We start from the raw sequence: 25822 nt of genomic DNA on the forward strand, positions 1-25822 counted from the left end.
CACAAGCTCCTCCAAAGAAATGGCAAAAGCCAGATTATGGGCAGGAAGAGGTGATAGTAAGACAGTCATTCCGAGACTCACACATCCCTGCTGGGGAAGACTCTGATTGTTTATCTGCATTAGAACTCAGAGGCCGAGGGGGGCACAAGAGCCTAGGTAGTCAGATCTGGCATGAGACTCATGTGCTAGAGATGCTCAGGAGGAACACTTAGAAGGGGCAGACCTGCCCCAAAGTGCGTGACGTGGCTTTAAACTGTCCCTTAAAGTGACCGTCCACTGTTAACCAAAATCTGGATTCATTTCCACTGTGCTTTTTGAAAAAAGTCACCTTCGTAACCCTAGATGGAAACATTTATAAAAGAGTGAGCTTTTCTAATCAATATACATAAAACGAAGTCATATGAACTCAATGTTTTATAGATATTGCTACTGAAATTGCAAAAAAAACCACAAAACTTAAGAGAAAAATGAAGATGTTAAGAATAATCAAAATATCAATACTTTTTTCTATAACTGATGTATATATGGAAGATATTGAAATATAAATCATCTGTTAACCAAAATGAGGAGATCAGAATAGCACAATAACAGAAATGATGATTGAAACCATTTGAAATTTCCTCCAAGTTTCACAGTATCAGGTACTGATATGACAGTCTAAGTTGGTCACAGACTAAGAGAGTATTAGAGAAAATTTAATAGACATTATTGTAGTTTCACAAAAGGAGGTTTCTGAAAACTAGAAGATGGTTTAGATAATGCAATTATTTAATCAAGAATGTCAAATACCAGCCATTAAACCATCTGCTCTTTAAAGTAAAGGAAGCCAGGAACAAAAAGGAGTGTTTTTAAAAGAAGAATAAATGACAAAAGGAAGAGAAAAACATAATTGCATACAGTCTCAAAGTTATGGGTGTAGCTAAGCAGTATTATTCTCAAAAGTGTATATCAGCATACGAACTAATATGTATTAAGGATAAAAAGAAAACTGTAGTAATTAGCACCTTTTTTTTAAAAAAAGGATGAGTAAGAGGTTCATGCTGCAACATCTTTTAATGTTAGGGTTCTTTCATTCTTGAATACCTTCTGCTTCCATGTTACCAGCTTGTTCTGCGCTGCAGTTTGAAGAATACGGTCCCCATTTACCTTCTGGCTGCAGCTGTTCTTCATAGTTAGGGCTTGAATCTTAAGATCGCTCAGGTGTTGAAAACAGCAAGCAGCAGGTGCCACGCGAGTGCACACCTAGCATCAGTACCAAAAGAAATGTAACATGAACAAAGCCTCACTTCAAGCAGAAATTGATTTTCTAAGACGGACGTCAGTATAAAACATTAGTGAATCCCTTCATATCGAAGTAAAATTATCTTCAACTTAATAACCTCTTTATAACTGCATTTTCAAACATTGTCAAATAAAAAGAGATCACCTGAATGTTGTGAGTAATTCAGGGTTAACCAAAACTTTCTATTTTCAAACCTATGAGTGAAAGTATTGGGTTGGCAAAAAAGTTCATTCAGGGATTCCCCCCCTCCGCCCCCGCCCCCATAAGGTGTTACAGGGAGAAAACCTGGATGAACTTTTTGGCCAACCCAATATTTCTTAAACATTCATCCGCTCCCTGTCTCAATGGTTTGGACCCACCTGGAGTATCAGGGCTAAGGTTTGCTTGGCTGAATGAGGCTGCTTGTCAGCCTTAGTACCCAGGGCTTGTGGGTGACAGTGCTGGATTGGGCCTGAAACTTCTCTGAACCCAGTCTCACATTCCCACTAGATATTTTATGCTCCAAGTTTACCTGAAGTGAAAACTTTTGTGTATGTATGTAGGCAGTTTGGCATTGCCTGAGCTTGGGAGAATATTTTTACTTTAATTCTTATCTCTTAGAGAAACAGTACATTTTGTCCACTGGGATTTGTACATTTTTCTAAAGAAAATGGAATGAAGAGTGGTTTGTCTGTAATCATTTAGTTAGAATTGACATCATTAAAATTTTCAGAGGATAAATAGCCCATAAAAATTAACTATAAGATAATGTGACCCTTCTAAGGTGACTTCTCTGGTGGCTCAGACAGTAAGGAATCCACCTGCAATGTGGGAGACCTGGGTTCAATCCCTGAGTCAGGAAGATCCACCGGAGGAGGAAATGGCAACCCACTCCAGTATTCTTGCCTGGGAAATCCCATGGACAGAGGAGCCTGGCAGGCTGTGTGTGTGGTCCAGAGGGTTGCAAAAAGTTGGACACAACATAGCGATTAAACAACAACAACCCTTCTACATATATAAATAAATAACCAGGGTAGTATTCTTTCTGAAAAGTCAGTAGGATTATCTCTAGCAAAAAATACTCTTTTCCATATTGACATCTGTGGTAGTATAAGAACAGATTAAAAATTTTTAAACTAATGAGAACTAAGGCAAGCTCTTTTATATGTGGGTTGCCATTTCCTTCTCCTATATGAAGAATAACGTATAGATAAAATAATTATAGGCCTAAAGGAGAAGAAATTAAATTTATTTCTATGGAAACAAAGAACCGATGGAGTAAAAATAATTTAGTACAAGGAAAACACAACTCATGTGTGGTAAGTGGGCACATGGATTCTTTTCTTCTCTCCTTAAGATAGTAGTGTTTCTTTCCCTCACAGTAAAAGGAGAATATAAATTATTTCCATAATTCAACATAATGTGTGAATCTTAAAAAGCTTTTCAATTCTTTGTTAAGATTATTCTGTAGGCACTTACAGTGTTTTCTTGTCCAAAGTCTTTACTTAAGGATTGAAAGGTTTCTAATGGTGGTGAAATGACTATGATGAATTGGTTCCATGATTTAACTTTTTATATCAACATCTTTATGCAACTCAGTAATTAATGTATATGTACGGGCTTCCCCAGCTGGTGCTAGTGGTAAAAAACCTGCCTGCCAATTCCAAAGGCGTAAGAGACACGGGTTTGAGCCCTCCATCGGGAAGATCCCCTGGAGGAGGGCATCGCAACCCACTCGAGTATTCTTGCCTGGAGAATCCTGTGGACAGAGGAGCCTGGAGGGCTACAGTTCATAAGGTTGCGAAGAGTCAGACACAACTAAAATGACTTAGCACGCATGCATGTATATATACACATATACACATACATAATACATATGTAGGGGATCAAAAGCATAATTACATTTCATTGAAAAATTTTGAACATTTGCTTAGAATATTGTGATTACTGTTGCTTTTACTAATCTTTGTATTTAAAAAAAAAATACCAAAATTTAAATTTAAAAAAGCAATAGAAAACAACATAGGAATACCTTGTGACAGTCTAAGTAAGAGAGACTTTTTCAAACAGCACATAAGCATAGGAGTTCTAAAGATGATTTGTAACTTGAAACTACATCTGAAAACAAAAGTTTGCTGCTAAAAGAGAAAATAAATAAAACAAAGTAAAAAGACAAATGGCAAAATTATAGAAATATTTGCAGTACCATTACAAAAACTAAAGACTGTTGTTGAATGTTTCTTTATCCAAACCATTTCACAGTGATACAAGCTTGTAAATGTATTTGACAATATTTCATTAACTTGTCAAAGGAATCAGTGTACAATGTAGATGCCAGGAACAGTTTTAGTGCTGTTTTCATGCTAGTTTTTAAAAATCTAAATTCTACAGTAGGTATTTCAAGTTATGATTCAGCATGATCTCTCAGCTCAGACTATACTCTTAAACCTTAGGGATGGGAAGTAGCATGGTTCAGGAGGAACTGAAGTCATTTAAAAGCCAAATTAGTCAGCACTTGAATAATTCTAACTTCTGTGCTGGTTTCCAGTGGAGAAAATGAGAATACACCCTCTTCACTACCCTGCTCCATGAACAGTTTTAGAGAAGAAATTGTTCTTTCCGCATTTGTTAAACCAGAGAATTTCTAAGATTCCTTCCAGCTCCAAAATTCCCGAGTTCTATGAATATGTCTATTATCATTACACCTCATTTTGCTTCAAGAATGTTAAATCAGTAGTCTCTTATCTTACATCTATCTTCGTGAGAAAGAGTAAAGAAAACTGAATTCAGTTTCTTCATGATTAATGCATTTGTCAAATTCTTTCCAAGCAGCAAATTAATTTATTGTGTTTTTTTTTTTTTTCACAAATGCAAATCAAAGCCATGCAAACTATTGTGGTAAAATTTAGCAGTCCTTTTTCATAAATTAGAGCTAACTGATTTAATGGTAATGAAAGGAACTATATTCAAATATAAATTTTAATAACTTGATTGGAAAGAAAATCTTAAACTTTATAAGCTTTTACTTACATAAAATTCATGTAACTTGCACAGAAAGTCATTAAAATGTAATTTTCCATAGTGAAGCTTGTATTAATTACCTTGTATAAAACTCTGAGAATTTCCTGAATAAATGTCTGGTCCTGTGTGTTCCTGAAGAATTGTCTATTGATTAGTTAACTATCTCAAACCAAGGGTCCCAGATTTAGTTTTTAATGATCACTGTTTTACCTTTTTCCTTGTTTGAATATTTTTTATCAAAATCAGAAATAAAAGTTTTTTTCTTTTTCTTTTTTTTACATAGAGAATATTTTGTTTCTGTTCATATTGATAGTACAAACAGAACCAGTATATATTTAATAGGATCTTTTGCAAGTTGTTGGTTCTTAGACTTAATCTAATACTTCATACTTATATGCCTGTGTTTATGTGTAGAAGGCATCTTTATTAGTAGGATAAGATTTTAAGGATGATTTTAGAAACCTGTCCTGTGAACTTGATTCCTTCATCCTTTTAAAATTGTTAAATTCATTTCAATAGGATTGTAATAAATAAAGGCATTTCCAAACTCACATAGTCCCACAAACCTCATTTTCTAAATACTTATCCTGAAGAACACGAGATTCTCTTTAAGTCAGTATTTTCTTTTGCTTTTGTATTATAACTGCATTTATGCTTGTTTTTTTTTTTCACTCAGTTCAGTGAGAAGAAATTTCAATTTTTTTATATTGACAAACTAAATATAAACTAGAGGAACTCATTTATGCTTATTTTTTAAAAAGAAAAAAATTTGCAGATGCTAAGTTTGGTTGCACATACTTCATACTGGGATTTAGGAATTTTTGTGTAATAATAAAAGTACCTGTTTTTTTTATCTTAAAGTTTGCAGTATCCACTAAATTCAAAAGGTAGTGCCAGCTTAGATTTAATCTTTACTTAATTCTAGGGCTAATCATTTAATTTGAGAAAGGGAAATTGTTGACACATCCTATCTTAGTTTTATGTCATACTTAAAGTCATAAAAATCGATAAAACGATGAAATTAAAGCTGAAATGCATCCAAAAATCTTTTTGTCTCATCATTTAAGAACCAGAGAAGTGCCCAATATGAAGGAACCTGTGCTTGAGAATGTCACAGGGGCCAGTTAGTCTATCTTGCCTCCAGGTTTTAGTTAAGAAAAGAAATGAACTCATGGAGGAGAACCACTGGCTTCCCATGATGAACATATGTAATATTTTTCACCCACTTTTTAGTTTGTCTTGGCTGCCTCATGTCTTCTTTCAAAATGTCAGCAGTGATTAGATTATATTATGGGATAATTAACATGAACTTTTATCTCAAAGCTAATTTTGAGCAATACTAGAACAAAACACAAGTCAGTATATTAAAGGCTGAAAGTTGAACAGATTGCTTATGTATATAAAATATATTTTTTCTCTTTTCAGTTCACCTTTCTTTTCAAATATCAATCCAATGTAAATGTTTGAGAAAGGTTAAATACCCTATGGAAGAAGCACCTCTTGAAGTTTGGTGGTAGAGTTGCCAACATTTTTTCATAGATTGTGCTGTGCATTCTTGCATAATAAAATATAGGACATGTTGGGACACTTAGGGAAAAGTCTTCATGTACCTGGCCTAAGGGGGTGTGACTATATTTGATATATTATGTTGAATTCACATTTTAATGCCAGTGCTCCATACTTTAAAATTATCTCCCCATGGCCTCCTGTGGTCTGTTTCCTTCTTCTAAACAGGCTTTTTCCCAAATGAAACTTTAGTCATTTAAAATTACTAAATAATCTATTTCATCCCACAGAACAGTAGAGATTTATTAGACATTTGCCTCGACGTTGCTTCTGCCATGTTTAATTACACATCTAAATAAAGGCCATGCTCAGAATTGGAGTGTAACAACTCATCCTGTTGGATCATAAACTTCAGAAAATGATCTAGTAATACACGAAGAGCACCATAAGTGGATACTGATAGGAGTGGTTCAAACAGCCAGGCAATTCAGTCACCTCCACTTCAACTGCTTTTATTTAGATTAAATTCTGAATAGAATTGGTTTTGCTATTGATTCAGCTGAGTGTCACTTCTGGCCAAACAAGTAGGTTCATTTTTTACAAACAGTCCTCCATCTCAGGCAGGTCACCCAACGCTTTTTACGAATAATGTTGTTTATAATCCCCTTTAAAGAGTGTTGTAAACATGCGACTGAGAGTCATGCTGATAGACAGTAGACATCTAAGTCAGGAGCATTAGGATCTGCTTTTTTGTAACACTGACTTTCCATCCTTTGCAAATTATTCTGCTGCTGCTGCTAAGTTGCTTCAATCGTGTCTGACTCTGTGCGACCCCATAGACGGCAGCCCACCAGGCTCCCCCGTACCTGGGATTCTCCAGGCAAGAACACTGGAGTGGGTTGCCATTTCCTTCTCCAGTGCATGAAAGTGGAAAGTGAAAAGTGAAAGGGAAGTCACCCAGTCGTGTCCGACTCTTCATGACCCCATGGACTGCAGCCTACCAGGCTCCTCTGTCTATGGTATTTTTCCAGGCAAGAGTACTGGAGTGGGGTGCCATCGCCTTCTCTGGCAAATTATGCTAACTGTTACAAATAATGGGTGGCCCTTTGACATCATGGCTCATTAACTCAAGATCAATATTTTTACGTCTCTATTTCCTTCTCTCAATTCTGTCTTGACCAAAGAAATACAAACAACTGATTGTCTATTTACAGCTCTAGAAAGTGAAATGAGAATGATATATAATTAATTAAAATCTGCAGTTATTCATCAAGGACTTGCTTTTGTTTTGATTATTATGATCCTAGTTTGTCAAAATACTTTCAAAAAGGTAGTTTTATACACACAGGGAAGACTCAATTTAGTCAATTATAAATAAGACATTTATAGTTTGTTCTTTCAAAATCCTCTTTTACATTGTTTTGGGCAAGTCTTAAATACCTTTGCAAATAATTGCAATCAGAATTTCTCCAACTTTAATGCAAGGGTTTAGCATAAGGAATATGAAACAAATCTGATGTAATATATGTACTTTCTAAAATCTGATAGTACCATCCTTCTGCTGTTCTTCTCTATACTTTCCTTAAATTTAATGCCTTTAAGATGTAAGTTTCTTTTGATTATTTAAAAAGAATTCTTTTTTTCTTCTAATTATGGGAACTCATCGACCATTGGGTTGAAAGTCATCAGCAGCTGGGTGGTGAACTGGCCTTTTGCCCAGATCTCGGAGTAAGACTAATTTGCAAACTCTTTACAGAATGCAGCCCAGAGCCTCCTGCTTAGAAGATCCTGCTCTAATCAACCATTGATCATAAGAGATTGCCTTTATTGACCTGAAAGCAAGTTTTTTCATCTTCCTGCTAGCTGAGGCCCTTACTGAAAGTAGGTAGATAATATCCAAAGTGAATATGCCCGATAAAGAGGGCAGAGTCTTCCATTTCTCCCAAATGACCTTCTGATTCTCCAGTGGACCTTCTATAATGACGTGCTATTAAGAATTTCTATCCCCACCCATCTCTTGACCCATTTCCCGCCACCTCTGGGGAACCCATGGTTAGCAAGACGTCCCTTCTACAAATACACTTGGCAGATCACTTAGGAAACCATAGTCAGGGTTTGTGGAACAGTGCGTGAGAATTCTCTTTGTGTCTGGAGATAGCTTGGAGTGAATGCAAGGCCATGTTTATCCCCCTGGATATAACATCAGAAAGTTCCAGATGACTCTGAAGGCTGCTCCCTCTATGATTTACCTGCCTGTGGAGTTCGTAAGGTTTCCACTAGCGCTGACTCTTTGTGACACTTCTCAATTTACAGTGGCTCAGAGGCCACATTCATTGCTCCCAAAGGCAAAGTAGGGCAAACAGATACCTTTTTCACTCAGCAGGGTCAGCATTTATGGGACGTGCTCAGCCGGATTCTCAAAATTGCATCAGAGAATGAAGGTTTCTTTTATACTATCCTCTGTGAGATTAAAGGAGGTCATTTTAACAAACTACTTCCCCCAAGTCCCTGTTTTGAATTACTGGAGAGAAACCGTACTATCTGGGGTTCTGGATCACTTACCAAATATCAGAGAAATGGTTCAAAGTCTGTTTTGAGAAATACACTGTCCAACTATATTGCCTTTCCTTCAGTGAAAGAGATTTATCAAGGATCAATTTGGCTACAGACACATCTGTTTTTGTTAAAATGCCTTTGGCTATTAAGTTATCCTTAATAACTTTTGGTAAGGTCTAAGCAATTTATAATAGTATTAATGGAAAAATCATGATTCTTTATAGCATTTTTCTCATCCATTTTATCTAAATGGCTAGAAGTGAGGATTTGCATAATTTTATCTGTTTTTTTCCCTCCCATTTTTGTCAGGCTCTGAGTTTTATATAGAAGGCATAAATTTGTCATTGAAGTTTGTTAAAATAGTATTTTGACTATGCAGATATAGTTCCATGTTTTCAACTTGTTTTAATGTTGAAATTTCTTTTAAAATATTGACTGTTAGGAACTTAGAGGAGCATAAACATCACCTTGGACAATACTTAATTTTTTATTTTTGGTTGGTAACTTGTCCTTTAATATTCAACAGGGGTTTATCTATGTAGTCAAAGCTATGATTTTTCCAGTAGTCATGTACAGATGTGAGAGTTGGACCATAAAGAAAGCTGAGCACTGAAAAAATTGATGCTTTCAAATTGTAGTGCTGGAGAAAACTCTTGAGAGTCCCTTAGACAGCAAGGAGATCAAACCGGTCAATCCTAAAGAAAATCAACCCTGAATATTCATTGAAAGGATGGATGCTGAAGCTGAAGCTCCAGTACTTTGGCCACATGTTGCAAAGAGCCAAGTAATTAGAAAAGACCTTGATACTGGAACGACTGAGGGCAGGGGGAGAAAGGAATGACAGAGGATGAGATGGTTGGGTGGCATCACTGACTCAATGGACATGAGCTTGAGCAAACTCCAGGAGATAATTAAAGACAGGAAAGCCTGGCAGGCTGCACTCCATGAGGTTGCAAAGAGTCGGATGTGACTTAACAACTGAACGACAGAGAATATCTGTGTAAAGAACCTAAGTGTCAGGGAAGTTGCTCAGTCGTGTCCAACTCTTTGCCATCCCATGGACTGTAGCCTACCAGGCTCCTCCATCCATGGAATTTTCCAGGCAAGAGTTCTGGAGTGGATTACCATTTCCTTCTCCAGGGGATCTTCCCGAGCCAGGGATCGAACCCAGGTCCCCGCATTGCAGGCAAACGCTTTACCATCTGAGCTACCAGGGAAGTCCCTGCTTGTAACCATCTCCGATACACTCCTGTAAATGTTATGGGCAGCAGTGATTCACATCACCAGTCAGCACTGTTTAACCTTGATTTAAAATTGTAATCTAGTTTCTTTAAAAAGATTCATTTGTATTTTTGTGTTGGCTCTATGTTTGCACAATTTCCAGGAAGATCTCAGTACATGAAAGGTGAACTGATTTTTTTCCTTTGGGGAAGTGGTCCATCCAGGAACCAAAGGAAGCTTCTGGTTGTACTGCTAAAGTTGATTTAAAATATTAAAAGTCTCTGCAAAGACATTCGGGGAGAATTAAATGGCTAATGCTTTGATGCCAAGCAAATGTTGCAGGCGCTTCAGGTTTTCAGTATTGTACACACAGCCACACATACTAAAACCCATTTAGGGACAATGTTGACCGAGATACCGCGAGCCCAACGCTCACGAATGTAGCTCTCACTCTCGTGGCATGAGCACACCCAGTCTTCAGGAAGGGGTGTGGACACTTTGCAGCACAGTGGCTTCATGCAGGAAACTTTCCTCTGGGTCACCTTCTTGGACAATAGGTTAATGGTAGCTATGCTGGTGCTGGGGTGTCCATCCCCTGCCATGCCTGATTCCCACCTTCCTCTCTGTAACCTCTCTGCAACTAAATACATAGAGAAACAGAGGGCTTCCCTGGTAGCTTAGCTGGTAAAGAATTCGCCTGCAATGCAAGAGACCCCGGTTCAATTCCTGGGTCGGGAAGATCCACTAGAGAAGGGAACAGCTACCCACTCCAGTATTCTTGCCTAGAGAATTCCTTGGACAGAGAAGCCTGGCGGACTACAGTCCATGGTGTCACAAAGAGTCAAACACAACTGAGCGTTGTGATACACCATTTAATTCTCATGCAAGTAATATTTATCAACCACCCATCTTAAAGTAAGCATTGGGATATAAAGATAATGAAAATGTAATCCCTGCTTTCAAGGTGCTCCCAATCATGAGTGGTAGGCAGAGTTATAAAGATAGAATTGTAATGTAATGTGAGGAATTAGAAAATTAAACTGAAAAAAAAATGTCTATTAGCTTGTTCATAGCTTTCTAGGTGTAATATCAAGTCCCAGCCTGGTCTTTGACACTGCCCAGTCTCTTTACTTCTCTGATGTGAGACTTAGAGCCAGTTTCTTCAATGACATCATATTAGTAGAAACCACACCTAACAAAGAATAAGTAACAACACATACCTGATATTACCAGTGTGGTTCTCACTCAGGTAGGAATATATCCATTCCTTCCCAAGTCCTTAACTACCAAAAATAAGTGCAGATTTCTAGCAAGGAATATCTTGAACCCAGCTAGTCCCCTGACTTCACAGTGGTGCCTGTGGCAGTCACGTGAGAACGCATGTGAGAGAGGAGGTCAGCAGAGAGGCTGGGTCCCCGCTGCTGGCCTGCTGGAGAAAGGCAGCTGCAGTCATAAATTCATGGAGCCAGAAGTGACCTTAGCAGCCACCTTCTCCAACTTCCTTCCAAGAGAAATCTCTGGGGACATTCTGAATTCCAAACCAAGAAAAACTTGGAAGCCACGAATTCAGCTGGCTTACAGTTGTCATGGAATTTGGGGGCTATTTATTGCAAACAGAAACAGGAGCCACAGGTTGTAACTAGCCACTGCCTCGTCTTAAAGAGTCTGTGGACTGTTTCAGTCCTGTCTTTCTCCTACGTTTTTGGGTGTTCAGATCTTCTCATGGGCTCCCCTTCTCCATTACTAGCCCTCTGCTTGGTCCTTCTCTCCCTCTTACTCTCTTGCTACCAGGCTTTATCCACTCCAGTGGCGGAGGCTGCTGGCCCTTCAGCCAAGATTTCTCCTTCCCTCAAACAGGGAGAATTGTTTCTGGGAAGCTGATGGCATTGAAACAGAGTCTTGCGCTTTTCTGGTCCAAAGTGGTTTAGAAGGGGCTGAACCTTCTTCACCCTCTCTTCTCCCACCTGCTACCTTACAAAATATTGAAGGCCCCATTTCATGGCAGTTTTAAAGTTGAACTGCTGTAGTAAATAACTGGGCATTCTTGATAATTGAACATGGAATGTATCCACAGGGTGAGGAAGTAACATTGCATTTACCAGCACTGTATTGTAAGTGAAAAATGTAATGTCTTAAAACTGTTTTTAAAATTGGCCAAAAAGTTAGGGGGCTCCCCTGGCAGTTTAGTGGTTAAGAATCCATCTTGCAATACAGAGGACACAGGTTCAATCCCTAGTCCAGGAAGATCCCACATGTTGTGAGGCAGCTAAGCCCGTGAGCCACAACTACTGAGCCCATGCACCTAGAGTCCATGCTTAGCAACAAGAGAAGCCACAGCAGTGAGAAGTCTGTGCATTGCAACTAGGGAAAGCCCACATGCAGGAACGAAGCCCCAGTGAAGCCAAAAGTAAATAAATCTAAAAAAAACCCCACACCCCAGTATCTCAGTGCTCAAGGCACTCTGGAAACCCCAGAGTGATGCATCATCAGTCTGGGTCCCTGAGGAACTACATAGAATTGATGCTTTCCTCATCCCCTCACACATCTTGACACCAATCAGGACTCCCACCTGAGTCTGTATATAGTGAGAAATAAATCTCTTTTTGTTAAGCCATTGAGACTGCAGGATTTAGCTATTGTAACAGCTAGCATTACTCATCCATACGTTTACAAAGTCTTCATATTCAATACATGCAAATAGCCTCACGGGGTTAGACTTATTCCCAGGCTTCACACCTGCATCTCCAACTAGACATCTCCACTTGATGTTCCACAGGTCATCAAACTCGGGATGTCTAGAACTGAGCAAGTGATCCACCCCCTTCCGCACATCCTGATTGTTCCTGGTCCTCTTTCCTATAGTAGCAAATAGCATCTGTATGCATTCAGCCACCCAAACTGGAAAGATGGAAGTCATACGAGGCTCCTCCCTGTTTTTAATCTCCCGTATTAATCTCTCTTAAATATCTGTCCTGTTCATCTCCTTTCTCCCTTATTTTTTTTATTTTCTAACTATTAATTTTATATTGGAGTGTAGCCGATTGACAGTGTTGTGATGGTTTCAGGTGCCCAGCAGAGCGACTCAGCCATGCATGTACTTGTCTCCATTCTCCCCCAGTTTTCTCTCTCCTCGCTGTCTCTATCTTATCTGGCTTTAATAATTGTAGACTCACCCACCACTCCAGTCTGTCAGTGCTACGAGTAGAGGTATCTCTTTGAAATGCTTTTCAAAGGTGACTCTGAAAAGTCTGATTATGCCTCTCCCCTCCTAAAAACCATCCCATGGCTCTTTCTGGCTTATAGGTTAGAAGTCTCTTTCCTGCTTTGGCACCTAAGGCCAGTTTGTGGACCCACTTCTGCTTAACTATCTTTCTTCTCTCTCATCATTCTCCATTCACACCTATGTTCCACCCATAGCAAATGTCCCGAGGTTCCCCAAACATCCTTCCTCTCTGTGCTGTGCGTGTTTTAGTTCCTCTACCCAGAGCATACCGCATTCCTCATGCCAGTAGTCTTCATCTGACTACTTCCTTCTCATCTTTCAACCTCAGCTCAGATAATCTTCCCTGGGAATCTTCCACCTCCATACCCAGCCCTCAGATCTCACCTGTATCTTTCTTCCTCTCTTGCCTCAGGCCTACTTTATAGAATTTGTCTCTGTGCCACTGTTAGCAAATCTAGGAGCTTTTGTACAACATCATTGTCCTCGCTTGATGCTATCTGGTAGTGACTCTTTAGCTCAGCTGGTAAAGAATCCGCCTGCAGCGCAGGAGACCCTGGTTAAACTCCTGGGTCGAGAAGATCTGCTGGAGAAGGGAATGGCTACCCACTCCCTAATCTGGCTTAGAGAATTCCATGGACAGAGGAGCCTGGCAGGCTACCGTCCATGGGGTCACAAAGAATCAGACATGACTGAGCTACTTTCACTTTCACTTGTTCACACTTTGACAACAACCAACCTCAACCACACTGCCTGTAGTTGCATGTTGATGGGTTTAACCTGTATTGTCCTCAATGCATGTTGATGGGTTTAACCTGTATTGTCATCCCCTCCTATCTGCATAAATGGATAAAATAATGCATATAAAGTGTGGAGGGCAATGCCTGGCATACTCTTTTATATTATTACTGTTGTTTTTATAACTATGTTGTTGTTCAGTCACTAAGTCATGTCCGATTCTCTGTGACCCAGTGAAATGCAGCACTCCAGGCTGCCGTGTCCTTCTCTACTGGAGCTCCCTTCAATTCATCATGTCCATTGAGTTGACGATGCTTCATAACTATTAGCAATAATTAATGCCTTTGACCATAACTGATTTTAAATCCCTACCAGTTTCTTCTTTTCTTTTTCTTTTGGTTCAAAATCAAAGCCATTTGTACTAACACAGAAGTTTCCTGCTAATGGCAATAAATCGAGCAAAGTGGGAGTCAAAGGATCTAAAATCCTGAGTTCAGGTCCCGCCATGACCACCAGTTGTGTGAGCCTGAACTAGTCATTCAGTCAGTCTGTGGCTTGTTCTGGCCATCTGTGACGCAAGGATAAAAATAGCTTCCTGGCCTACTTCAACAGAACAGTCTTAAGGAACAACCTAGATAATTAATGTAAAAGCATTTTTAATTCTAAAAAATGGATGCAGGTTAATTATTAGTGGTGTCTTTAATAGTACAAGTAATATTAATATAATGGTTTCTTTACTATTGTCATTCATCTATTTTGCCATTATCACTTTCAGTTATTTTTATATTCCTTAATGAGCAGGCAACATACCCAAGTCATTCATATGTTCATGAGCAAGTTCTCGTTTATTATCCAGAGTATCAAAACAATTGACTTGAGTTTTGCATAAAGTATCACCTCACAGACAGTATTGTTCTCAAATGATACCATCTGTGAGTCTTTAAGTCTGTCTTTCTATCAAATTTTTCCCCTTCTTTTTTCATTCCACATGATAGCTATACTGGTTTTTGAGTGAATTTTTGAATGAATGAACCTAAAGGATAGAGACAAAATCTTGAACGGCCAATGTTTTATCGATTTCCTATTTGACTTCAAACTTCCCACTGTTGATGATGATGATGGTGATGGATATGTTTGAGCTTTTATATGCCGGGGGCTTCTCTAAGCCTTTCACATTCAATCCTCACAGTAACTTAGTCAAAAGAATACATGAGTTTGACTCACTATAATGTAAACATCAGGAGCTACAGAATCTTTTATGTCTTGTCTGTCTTATTAACTTAACTCTAATGGACCAAAGCAGTACCTGGCATATAGTAGGCACTCAAGAAATAATAGTTGAATGAAGTGATCTGCTGTTGAAACAACTTTTTGATCCTTAGGAATTCAGAGTTTTCTGAACATTTATGATTTGATTGTGATTTCTTATTATTGGTGGTAGTATCTTATTATTCTGAGCTTCCCAGATGGCTCAGGGCTAAAGAATCTACCTACCAGTGGAGGAGACACATGTTCAATCTTGGGTCGGGAAGATCCCCTGGAGTAGGAATTAGCAACTTACTCTAGAAAATTCCATGGACAGAGGAGCCTGCTGAACTGCAGTCCACAGGGTCAGTGGGATATGACTGAGCACACACTCACATACACACAAAAAAAACTCTATTATTCTATTATTGAAATGATTAGCTCACTTTGTATAATGCTCTATAGTTTATAAAATACTTTCACATATAATTTCATTTAATCTAAAGCAAACAATGACATGGTACTACTAGAAATGCTAAAATACAGTGTCTCTACATAATGGAAAATAAAATGTTGCAATGTTTATAAAACTGCTCTAGTTCAGTTTCTTCAATGAACAGTATGCTGTTAAATAAAAGATAATTAGGGCTTAAAATAAGGGATTATCATATAACAGATTTTTTAAATTGAATTAAGAAAATACTAGGATATATTTTCCCTGTTGGCTTAGAAACAGGGAATTCTCAATTAGAAATTTACTTAAAAGCATGAAGAGGCAGCTGCAAAGCTGGTTCTTACAGTGTTCGTGGCTCTAAAAAAAGAGTCACAAAGTATTTCAAATGAGTCAATAAAATTTCCTAGTATGTAATTAAAATCAGAACTGAAAAGATCTAAGAGAAACTTTGCTTGTGAAGAACCATGAGGATTTGCCTTAAACAGTGACTTGAGACAGTACCGTCCATGATCTGTTCAGCTCATTCCAATGAGGAAACAGTTCATATAAAATTCAGGAAGTGCTCAGCACTGTGGTGCTCAAGCAAGATTACATTTTGTAGAATTTTATAGTGTGTATTTAAATGAAAATTTAAAATATTATGATGTGTTAAAGGCCAAACAAAATTTTATAAACCAGAAGACAATAATCATTTGTATTTAAACACTGGCATCTGTAGTTATCACTGGTTTTTAGTAGGTGAAGGGAATGCTCTCTTTAACTCTCAGACAAATATGACTAGTCCATTTGTCATTCCAGTATCTTCAGCACTTGAAGTATTTCCATTTTTGTTCAACAATGTAACCTTTGGAGTTTTGCCTAATAATGACTTCAGTGGTGCTGGCCTTCCAACAGATAAATTAAAATGGAAATGCATATTTTCTAATTATGCATCCAGCCCTGGTTGCCTGTTGGCAAGGGTGGCCACACTGAATATTAAATTCAGTCTGCACAAGAGCACAAGTCTATGTCACACCAAAGTTTCCCAAAGTCACTTTCTTAATCGTGTGAAGGATAGCCAAGACTCCGATCAGTAGTATGTAGCTGTATACAATCAGAGGGAAAGCATTTAAACATCCCAGCATGGTATTTCCATTTAAATCTGATTACAGTGAAATAAAACTGCAGCCATTAAAGGTTTAGAAGAACTACAAATACAAGCCGTAAAAGAAGACAGATAGTAAATGAGGTAGTAAAACATTCCAGCGGGCCAAACACTTTACAGCACTCATTCAAGTCTTCCTGAAGCAGGCTGTGCAATTCACTACAGACCCAGAACCATTCCCTGAGCTCCACTTAAACCTGCAATTAACCTTTCACGCCTAATGAAGCTGTTTTCTTGGAAAATTAAAATATATAGTGGTGCCTGCTCTTACACAGACTTGGGAGGAGAGCATTTCGAAATGAATGACTTTTCTGAGGCTCTGTTCAAATGTAAAATGGAAGTGCGATGTTTGTACATAAAGCGAGAGTGTTCTTTCCAAGGCAATTTCATTTGATGTGCAGTATTTTATTCCTGTACTTATTAATTGTTCTGCATAATTGTAAAAAAAAAACAAACACACATCAGTAATTTTATGATTAGATTGTTACTGCTGGCACCTACTAATACCATTTCACTTCCATTAGAAAAAGCTAACGTTTTACTCAAGATAACTAAATTCCTAATGTTTCTCCTTGGTGGTTTTTATCTCAAACTTAGTGGTCTTAGAAAGATATATTTACTATTTAAATTATTTAGCTAGTACTCATTTTCATTGCTTTCTCTTTGGGGTGTGTCTGTACATATTTACTGAGAAATGAAGTTCTTAAATTTAAGAGGAAAACATAGTTTTTTAATCCAAGGTCCTGAGTAAAGGCCTGATTTGGGTGCATCTTCTACATGTTCTAAATATCTCTGGTCGCTCTTGGCATGCGAACCAGTGACTACGAAGCAGTGCCAGTGTTCTGAAAGAAACATGCATGGCCCCAGAGAAGCCTGCTTTCCTCCCAGCTTGCTGCACCCTGGTGAACCAGGGCAGCCTTGCTGACACTCCCAATTAGCAAGCACCAGTTCAGAATGCCAAGAGGCCATGGAAAATGGAATAGGAGATAGAAGATGGCACCTTCTTCCTTATAAGGTTGATAATTCATATTTTAAATAATCTAAATGTCATAGTATCTGGTGTATAAGAACTAAAAGTGCAAAAAGGTAAAGCTTATAATCAATATTTAAACCTCAGCATATGTATTGAATCTCCTGGCATATTTTGATGTAAATTTTGCTAGCCTGTAGCGTCTGTGCATCATCTTGACATGGTAAATGAAATTCCTTTAGACCACCAGTCTAAAATAATGAATTGTTCCCCAGTTAATTGTATTGCTTTGATAACAAGAAACTGTGCTAGGCCTAGAGAACACAATAAGTGGATTTCATCAGATGATTTGTGTGACTTTTTGAAAAATGATCTTCGCAAGTGACCCAATTTTAATGGAACATGGTGCGTGCGCCACTGCGCAGCCTCCTGCCGGGAGGAAGTACTTTCTCCAGCGGCTCTCGGAATGTGGGATCATCACCAGAAAAACCTCTCACTAGGAAAAAGTTCCTAGCAAAATCTAAACCAGGAGAAAGCATTTGCTTCAAAGACCAATACGGAGACCTAATTTCTAAGTTGCTTTGATTTTCTCGATGTACGTTTTCTTAACAATCCAGGAAAGATCTCAAGCTGCCTTTATTTCCTCGTTGCCAGTGTGACAATAGACCAAGACCAACCAAATTAGAAGCAGACAGCTCATTCAGAACTTGCTACCCATTGAGGGAGTCATCCATCATTGCTTGCTTGCGCTGTGGCAGAGACGTGTTGTTCAGTTGTTAAATCACGTCTGACTCTTTGGCGACCTCACAGACTGTAGCGTGTCAGGCTTCCTCTGTCCATGGGATTTCACAGGCAAGAATACTAGAGTGGGTTGCCGTTTTCTTCTCCAGGGGATCTTTCTGACCCAGGGATCGAATCTGGGATCGAATCTGCATCTCCTGCAATGCAGGCAGATTCTTTACCACTGAGCCGCTGGGGAAGCCTGGTGAAGACTTAAGAGACAGGCAAATGTGTGGAAACATTCTATAATGGAAAAAAAGAGAGGCCTTCAAGTATGTGCTTCTTGGGATTGTTGGCACCAGAGAGCTGGAAGGCTAGAGGCGGGCTAACCAGAAGTGGGACATCCTATGTGATTGGTTGTGTGTTTAGTCCCTCAGTCATGTCCAGCTCTTGGCAACCGCAAGGATGCCTGCCAGGTTCCTCTGTCCATGGAATTCCCCAGGCAAGCATACTGGAGTGGGTTGCTGTTCCCTTCTCCAGGGGATCTTCACGACCTGGGATTGAACTCAGGTTTTCTGCATTGCAGCCAGATTCTTCACCATATGAGCCACCAGGGAAGCCCACATGGTTGGTTATGGATATATATATTTACCTTTCTCCAGTAGGTCCTAAGTTGAAAACAGGGACAAGAATTAGGGAAGCTGTCAGTCATTAATCAAGTCCTGACTTTTCAGGGCTCATTGTTACAGGGGTAATTGTTTGGTACCCTGAATTGTTACTAAAGATAGCAGTCTGACTCCTGTAAGCCTCACATAGCAGGTGGGGTTCTTGGGCCGGTGACTGTAGATAAGAGGTTGGTATCCTGTGCAGGTGGCTACAGCCTGTGGGCCGGAGTTCTGTTTTCATATATCATCTGGCCATTGTCTGTATCTTTAGTCTCTTACCAGCATATAACTGTTACATTTTCTGGGAGAAGGGAGGCAATATTTTCTTTCTTTAAAGGGCTACTGATTTGACTTCCTTTTCTCAATTAAGAAAAGTAGGTTCCTTACAATAAATATGCTGAAAAGTAATGACAGAAATTACTTTAATTTCTCTCTCTTTTTTAATGAGTCCTTCACACACTCATTAAATTTAAGACAATTTAAGAAGATAGGATTTTTGTCTCTCCAGTTTACTTTTGTTTCCAGGGCCTCCTCAGGTTGAAGGAGGGCCTATCAATTATTGCCATTTTTAAAGGTTCTTCATATATGAGTGGGCTTCCCAGTGGCTGAGTGGTGACAAATCTGCCTGCAATGCAGGAACCGTAGGAGACCTGAGTTCAATCCCTAAGTTGGGAAGATCCCCTGGAAGAAGCATGGCAACCCACTCCAGTATTCTTCCCTGGAGAATTCCAGGCAGAGGAGCCTGGCAGGCTGCTGTCCAAAGGGTGGCAAAGAGTCGGACACGACTGAAGCAACTCAGCACACGTACACACATGTATGAAAATATGAAGAAATGCAAACATAGTAATAAAAACGTGCACTTAACACAAGGCACACACACATACATGCAGTTGTTATGATGATTGTGCTGTTTCTAATCAGATTACGGGGTTTAAATGCAGAAGAACTCATGGTGTGCCACCAGTTGTGTGGCCCAGTGAAAGGACTCAAGCTTAAATTTGAATAAAAGCATCGTTTGGCCCATTAAGAAGATAAGACCTGGGCAAATGGCGCTCTGAGTGTCCTCTATGAGTACACGTGGTGGTCACTTAAACATCACTGCCTGGAGGAAAGCGCAGTTTCTTGAATACAAATTGCTGTTAATGTAGAATCTGAAAATGCAATTGGTTGTTCAGTTTTCATAAGAAAGGATAAAAAGCTGTCAAATTAGAAACAAGCGTGATTTTAATTTTAGTTTTAAATTAAGGACTGAAATATGGTCTATGACTGATTAGTTTCAACTGAATGTTTCTAAGCTTACAAATCATCAGTAAACCCAGACTTCACATTCACATACCCCAAAATACACAGATACAGTCACAGTTTAGGATTAGCATAAAATTTCCTGTTTTGGCCACTTAAACTGTTTACTTCTCTCTTGGCCATATATCTTCTGTATGGAAAACAATGTTTGCAGCCACATGTAAGTGGGAAAGTGCTATTTCTCAGGGCTCTTTGGACGAGGTCATGCAGTAGTTTAATGAATAACATGATTTCATATTTGGATGCTGTGATCATCAGAATTAGTGTAAGTGGTCTCTGTCCACATTAAAAAAGACATGTATTATTTTTTATATTTGGCTGTCTCTGGATAAGATGGTGCCAAGGATAAAATAACAGAAGGTTGTAAATTTTGACAGAAGTGTGCCAGGATACTCTTGGAAACTTAATGCCTGTCTGAACAGAACTGTCGCTTAGCACAACCATGGTCTGTGGTTTATTTTTTTTTTTAAATAATGTGCGTCAACTCCCTCTTTTAAAGAAATAACCAAATAATTATTTCTTACAGCAGAGTAAGTGGTTAAAACGTCCATTTTTTACACTTCAGAAGTTCATGTGGGCTCTTCATAGGTCACAAAAGCAGTTTTTACTTAAACTTTGAACCTGTGAGCTTGTGTTATCTCTAAGAAACTCAGGATAGTTATTTTATATCCTGAAAGAGTAGTTTATTTAGCAGCAACTCTTAAAAGGGAAGTATGGAAGATTATCAGCCTAGCCAGTGATTAATTTTTTAATCCCTTCCCTCTATAACATCATTCATTTCTCCTTCTCCATAAATACCTTCTCTTCTGTTTTCAAATGTACCTGAAACTCTGTTTTGCTTTAAAAAGTATATGTACTCAGACCATCACATGCATTCACCTAGATCTCATCTGTAGAAGCAAGCAGTCTCTGCTGCTTCCTCTGTGTACCAGCTTACTTACCTCTTTCCATTGACAAATGTCATCAACATAGAAGTAATATCTGTTGGCCACACTCCCTCTCACCTCATTACCTTCTGAATTGTCTGGCTTCCATCCTCAGCTAAGTACGGAAATGACTCCAGTATCACCAGAATCTTCCTTGAGCAGATCCAAAGGCCTCTGCGGCGAGCCTCGCCTGCTGGCCCCTTGTGTACTTCATGCAGATGACATGAACCCCCCTTTCCCTTGATTTCTACAGCACAGTGCTGTGCAGGAGACTAGTTGACCTTCTTATAGTGCCCATTTTGCCTTGCTGACATTCTTTTCTGTTCATAAATCTCTGAAGTTCTGTTCTTGCCAGATCATATTTGAGACTTATCTAGTATACATTGACCGACAGAAATAAAATAATTCAACAACACCTCACATAGCATGAGATTCCAATGTGAGGACTTCAAGATTAGCACGTTGAGAAGATGTCTGTGAGAGCTCAGGGACTGGTTCAACTCAATTCAGAGTCAAGTCTCCAAGACCTTGCGGAAGGGAAATTGGTGACTTCTTGAAGCAAGCAATCTCGTCTCATGTATTAGTATGGGGATTTGGCACATCTCATTTTATTCAAAAGTTCTATGGAAGTCGACAGAAACTAAAATGGTTCCTTTATAGCTATGATAAACCAGGGTATGAGGGTGAGCCAAGACAGATGGGTCATGGTGGAGAGTTCTGACAAAACGTGGTCCACTGGAGAAGGGAATGGCAAACCACTTCAGTGTTCTTGCGTTGAGAACCCCATGAATAGTATGAAAAGGCAAAAATTTAGGACACTGAAATATGAACTCCCCAGGTCAGTAGGTGCCCAATATGCTACGGGAGAAGAATGGAGAAATAACTCCAGAAAGAATGAAGAGACAGAGCCAAAGCAAAAACAATGCCCAGTTGTGGATATGACTGGCGATGGAAGTAAAGTCCGATGCTGTAAAGAGCAAGATGGTATAGGAACCTGGAATGTTAGGTCCATGAATCAAGGTAAATTAGAAGTGGTCAAACAGGGGAAGGCAAGAGTGAACATTGACATTTTAGGAATCAGTGAACTAAAATGGACTGGAATGGGCTAATTTAACTCACATGACCATTACATCTACTACTGTGGGCAAGAATCCCTTAGAAGAAATGGAGTAGCCATCATAGTCAACAAAAGAGTCTGAAATGCAGTACTTGGATGCAATCTCAAAAATGACAGAATGATCTCTGTTCATTTCCGAGGCAAACCATTCAATATCACAGTAATCCAAGTCTGTCCCCTGACCAGTAATGCTGAAGAAGCTGAAGTTGAACAGTTCTATGAAGACCTAAAAGACCTTGTAGAACAAACATCCAAAAAAGATGTCCTTTTCATTTTATGGGACTGAAATGCAAAAATAGGAACTCAAGAGATACCTGGAGTAACAGGCAAATTTGGCCTTAGAGTACAAAATGAAGCAGGGCAAAAGCTAATAGAGTTTTGCTAAGAGAATGCTCTGGTCATAGCAAACATCCTCTTCCCACGACACAAGAGAAGACTCTACACATGGACATCACCAGATGGTCAACACCAAAATCAGATTCATTATATTCTTTGCAGCCAAAGATGGAGAAGCTCTATACAGTCAGCAAAAACAGGACCGGGAGCTGACTGTGGCTCAGATCATGAATTCCTTACTGCAAAATTCAGACTCAAATTGAAGAAAGCAGGGAAAACCACTAGACCATTCAGGTATGACCTAAATCAAATCCCTTAAGATTATACAGTGGAAGTGACAAATAGATTCAAGGGATTAGATCTGATAGAGTGCCCGAAGAACTATGGATGGAGGTTCGTGACATTGTACAGGAGGTAGTGATCAAGACCATCCCCAAGAAAAAGAAATGCAAAAAGGCAAAATGGCTGTCTGAGAAGGCCTTACGAACAGCCGTGAAAAGAAGAGAAGTGAAAGGCAAAGGAGAAAATCCAGGTTCCATTTGAATGCAAGTTCCAAAAAATAGCAAGGAGAGGTAAGAAAGTCTTCCTCAGTGATCAGTGCAAGGAAATAGAGAAAACAATAGAATGGCAAAGGCTAGAGATCTCTTCAAGAAAATTAGAAATACCAAGGGAACATTTCATGTAAAGATGGGCACAATAAAGGACAGAAATGTTACGGACCTAAAAGAATTAGAAGGTATTAAGAAGAGGTGGCAAGAATACACAGGAGAACTACACAAGAAAGATCTTCATGAACCAGATAACCATGATGGTGTGATCACTCACCTAGAGTCAGACATCCTGGAATGTGAAGTCAAGTGGGCCTTAGGAAGCATCACTTTAAACAAAGCTAGAGGAGGTGATGGAATTCCAGTTGAGCTACTTCGAATCCTAAAAGATGATGCTGTAAAAGTGCTGCACTCAATGTGCCAGCAGATTTGGAAAACTCAGCAGTAGCCACAGGACTGGAAAAGGTCAGTTTTTTTACTACATAGTTGCAGTCATCTCACACACTAGCAAAGTAATGCTCAAAATTCTCCAAGCCAGGCTTCAACAGTTCATGAACTGTGAACTTCCAGATGTTCAAGCTGGATTTAGAAAAGGCAGAGGAACCAGAGATCAAATTGCCAACATCCACTGGATCATCAAAAAAGAAAGAGAGTTCCAGAAAAACATCTACTTCTGCTTTATTGATTATGCCAAAGCGTTTGATTGTGTAGATCACAGCAAACTGTGGAAAATGATCTTCAAGGCATTGGAATACTAGACAACCTTACCTGCCTCCTGAGAAATCTACATGCAGGTCAAGAAGCAACAGTTAGAACCGGACATGGAACAACGGACTGGTTCCAAATTGGGAAAGGAGTACATCAAGGCTGTATATTGTCACCCAGCTTATTTAACTTACATGCAAAGTACATCATGCAGAATGCCAGGCTAGATGAAGCACAAGCTGGAATCAAGACTGCTGGGAGAAACATCAGTTACCTCAGATACGCAGATGATACCATGCTTTATGGCAGAACATGAAGAGGAACTAAAGAGCGTCTTGATGAAAGTGAGAGTGAAAAAGTTGGCTTAAAACTCAACATTCAAAAAACTAAGATCATGGCATCTGGTTCCATCACTTCATGTCAAGTAGGTGGGGAAACAATGGAAACAGTGAGAGACTTTATTTTCTTGGGCTCCAGAATCACTGCAGATGGTGACTGCAGCCATGAAATTAAAAGATGCTTGCTCCTTGGAAGAAAAGCTATGACCAACCTAGACAACATATTAAAAAGCAGAGACATTACTTTGCCAACAAAGGTCCATCTAGTCAAGGGTATGGTTTTTTCAGTAGTCATGTATGGATGTGAGAGTTGGACTATAAAGAAAGCTGAGCACTGAAGAATTGATGCTTTTGAACTGTGGTGTTGGAGAAGACTCTTGAGAGTCCCTTGGACTGCAAGGAGATCCAACCAGTCCATCCTAAAGGAAATCAGTCCTGAATATTCATTGGAAGGACTGATGTTGAAGCTGAAACTCCAATACTTTGGCCATCTGATGTGAAGAACTCACTCATTGGAAAAGACCCTGATGCTGGGAAAGATTGAAGGCAGGAGGAGAAGGGGACGACAGAGGATGAGATGGTTCGATGGCATCACCCACTCAATGGACATGAGTTTGAGGAAGCTCGGGGAGTTGGTGATGAACAGGGAAGTCTGGCATGCTGCAGTCCATGGGGTCGCAGAGAGTCAGACACGACTGAGCGACTGAACTGAACTGAACTGAAACCAGGGTATCGGATGCAGCCGTTGCTTGTATAAATTTAGGAAAGGCTTTACTATTTCTGTACATATTAACACATGTTCCTGTCAATCAGTGGACAAAACAATATTCTTCATTACCTTTGATAGCTAGAGATCCACTTTCATGTAGATATTCGATTGATAATACTAATGATCTTTTTCTTATTTTAAGATATTTTTTCACTAAATTTCTACAAGTTGTCTTTCTTCTGTGTGCATTTCACAGCTCTATCCCTAGGGTACTTTCTTACCTCTTAAAAGCAATGTAAGAGAATGAAAAGACAGACAACAGTCTGGGAGCCAATATTTGCTAAACCTGTATCTGAAAAAGGACTGCTATCCAAAATGTAAAAGAAATCTCTTAAAAGTCAACAATAAGAAAACAAACAAGAAAATTAAAAATAGACAAAAGGTCTGAATGGATACCTCACTAAAGAAATATGTGCATATGACAAATGAGTATAGGAAAAGATGTTCAACATCATATGTTATTGCTTCTGCTTTTGTTTAGCTGCCAAGTTGTCTCCAAGTCTTGTGCCTGTATGGACAAACTATAGTACATCAATACAATGGAGTATTATTTAGCAATAAAAGAAATGGGTCATCAAGCCAAAAAGAGATATGGTGGAACTTAAAGGAATATTGCTAAGTGAAACTAGACAATCTGAAAAGGCTACATACTGTATGATTCCAACTCTATGACATTCTGGAAAATGCAAAGCTATAGAGATATTTGAAAAAAAGATCAGTGGTTACCAGAAGCTCAGGGGAAGGGGAAGGAGAAACTGGTAAAGCCCAGGAAATTTTTAGGGCAATGAAACTATTTTGTATGATGCTTTCACAGCAAGTGTATGACAATATGCATTATCAAACCCCACAGAACTTTGTGTATAGCCCAAGGTGTGATCCCTAATGTAAACCAGAGAGTTTAGTTAATAATCATGTATCAATATTGGTTCAACATTTCTGTAAACCTAAAACTACTCTAATTAAAAAAAAACAATATGCTGACTTTTGTGATACACACACACACACACACACCCCCAATAGTAACACTGAAAGTTCCTGATACTTTTAGAACACACTTGTG

At 39.0% G+C, this 25822-nt stretch overlaps 1 protein-coding gene across 5 annotated transcripts in view; it reads left to right on the top strand.

The window, feature by feature from the left end:
- Positions 1 to 25822, top strand: part of ATRNL1 (attractin like 1) — an 810133-nt gene that overhangs the window by 779453 nt on the left and 4858 nt on the right. The window lies entirely within an intron of this gene.

This window comes from Bos grunniens, chromosome 26, assembly GCF_055505025.1.
Source record: "Bos grunniens cultivar Pamir isolate PY7600 chromosome 26, Bosgru_T2T1.0, whole genome shotgun sequence".
Lineage (NCBI taxonomy): Eukaryota > Metazoa > Chordata > Mammalia > Artiodactyla > Bovidae > Bos > Bos grunniens.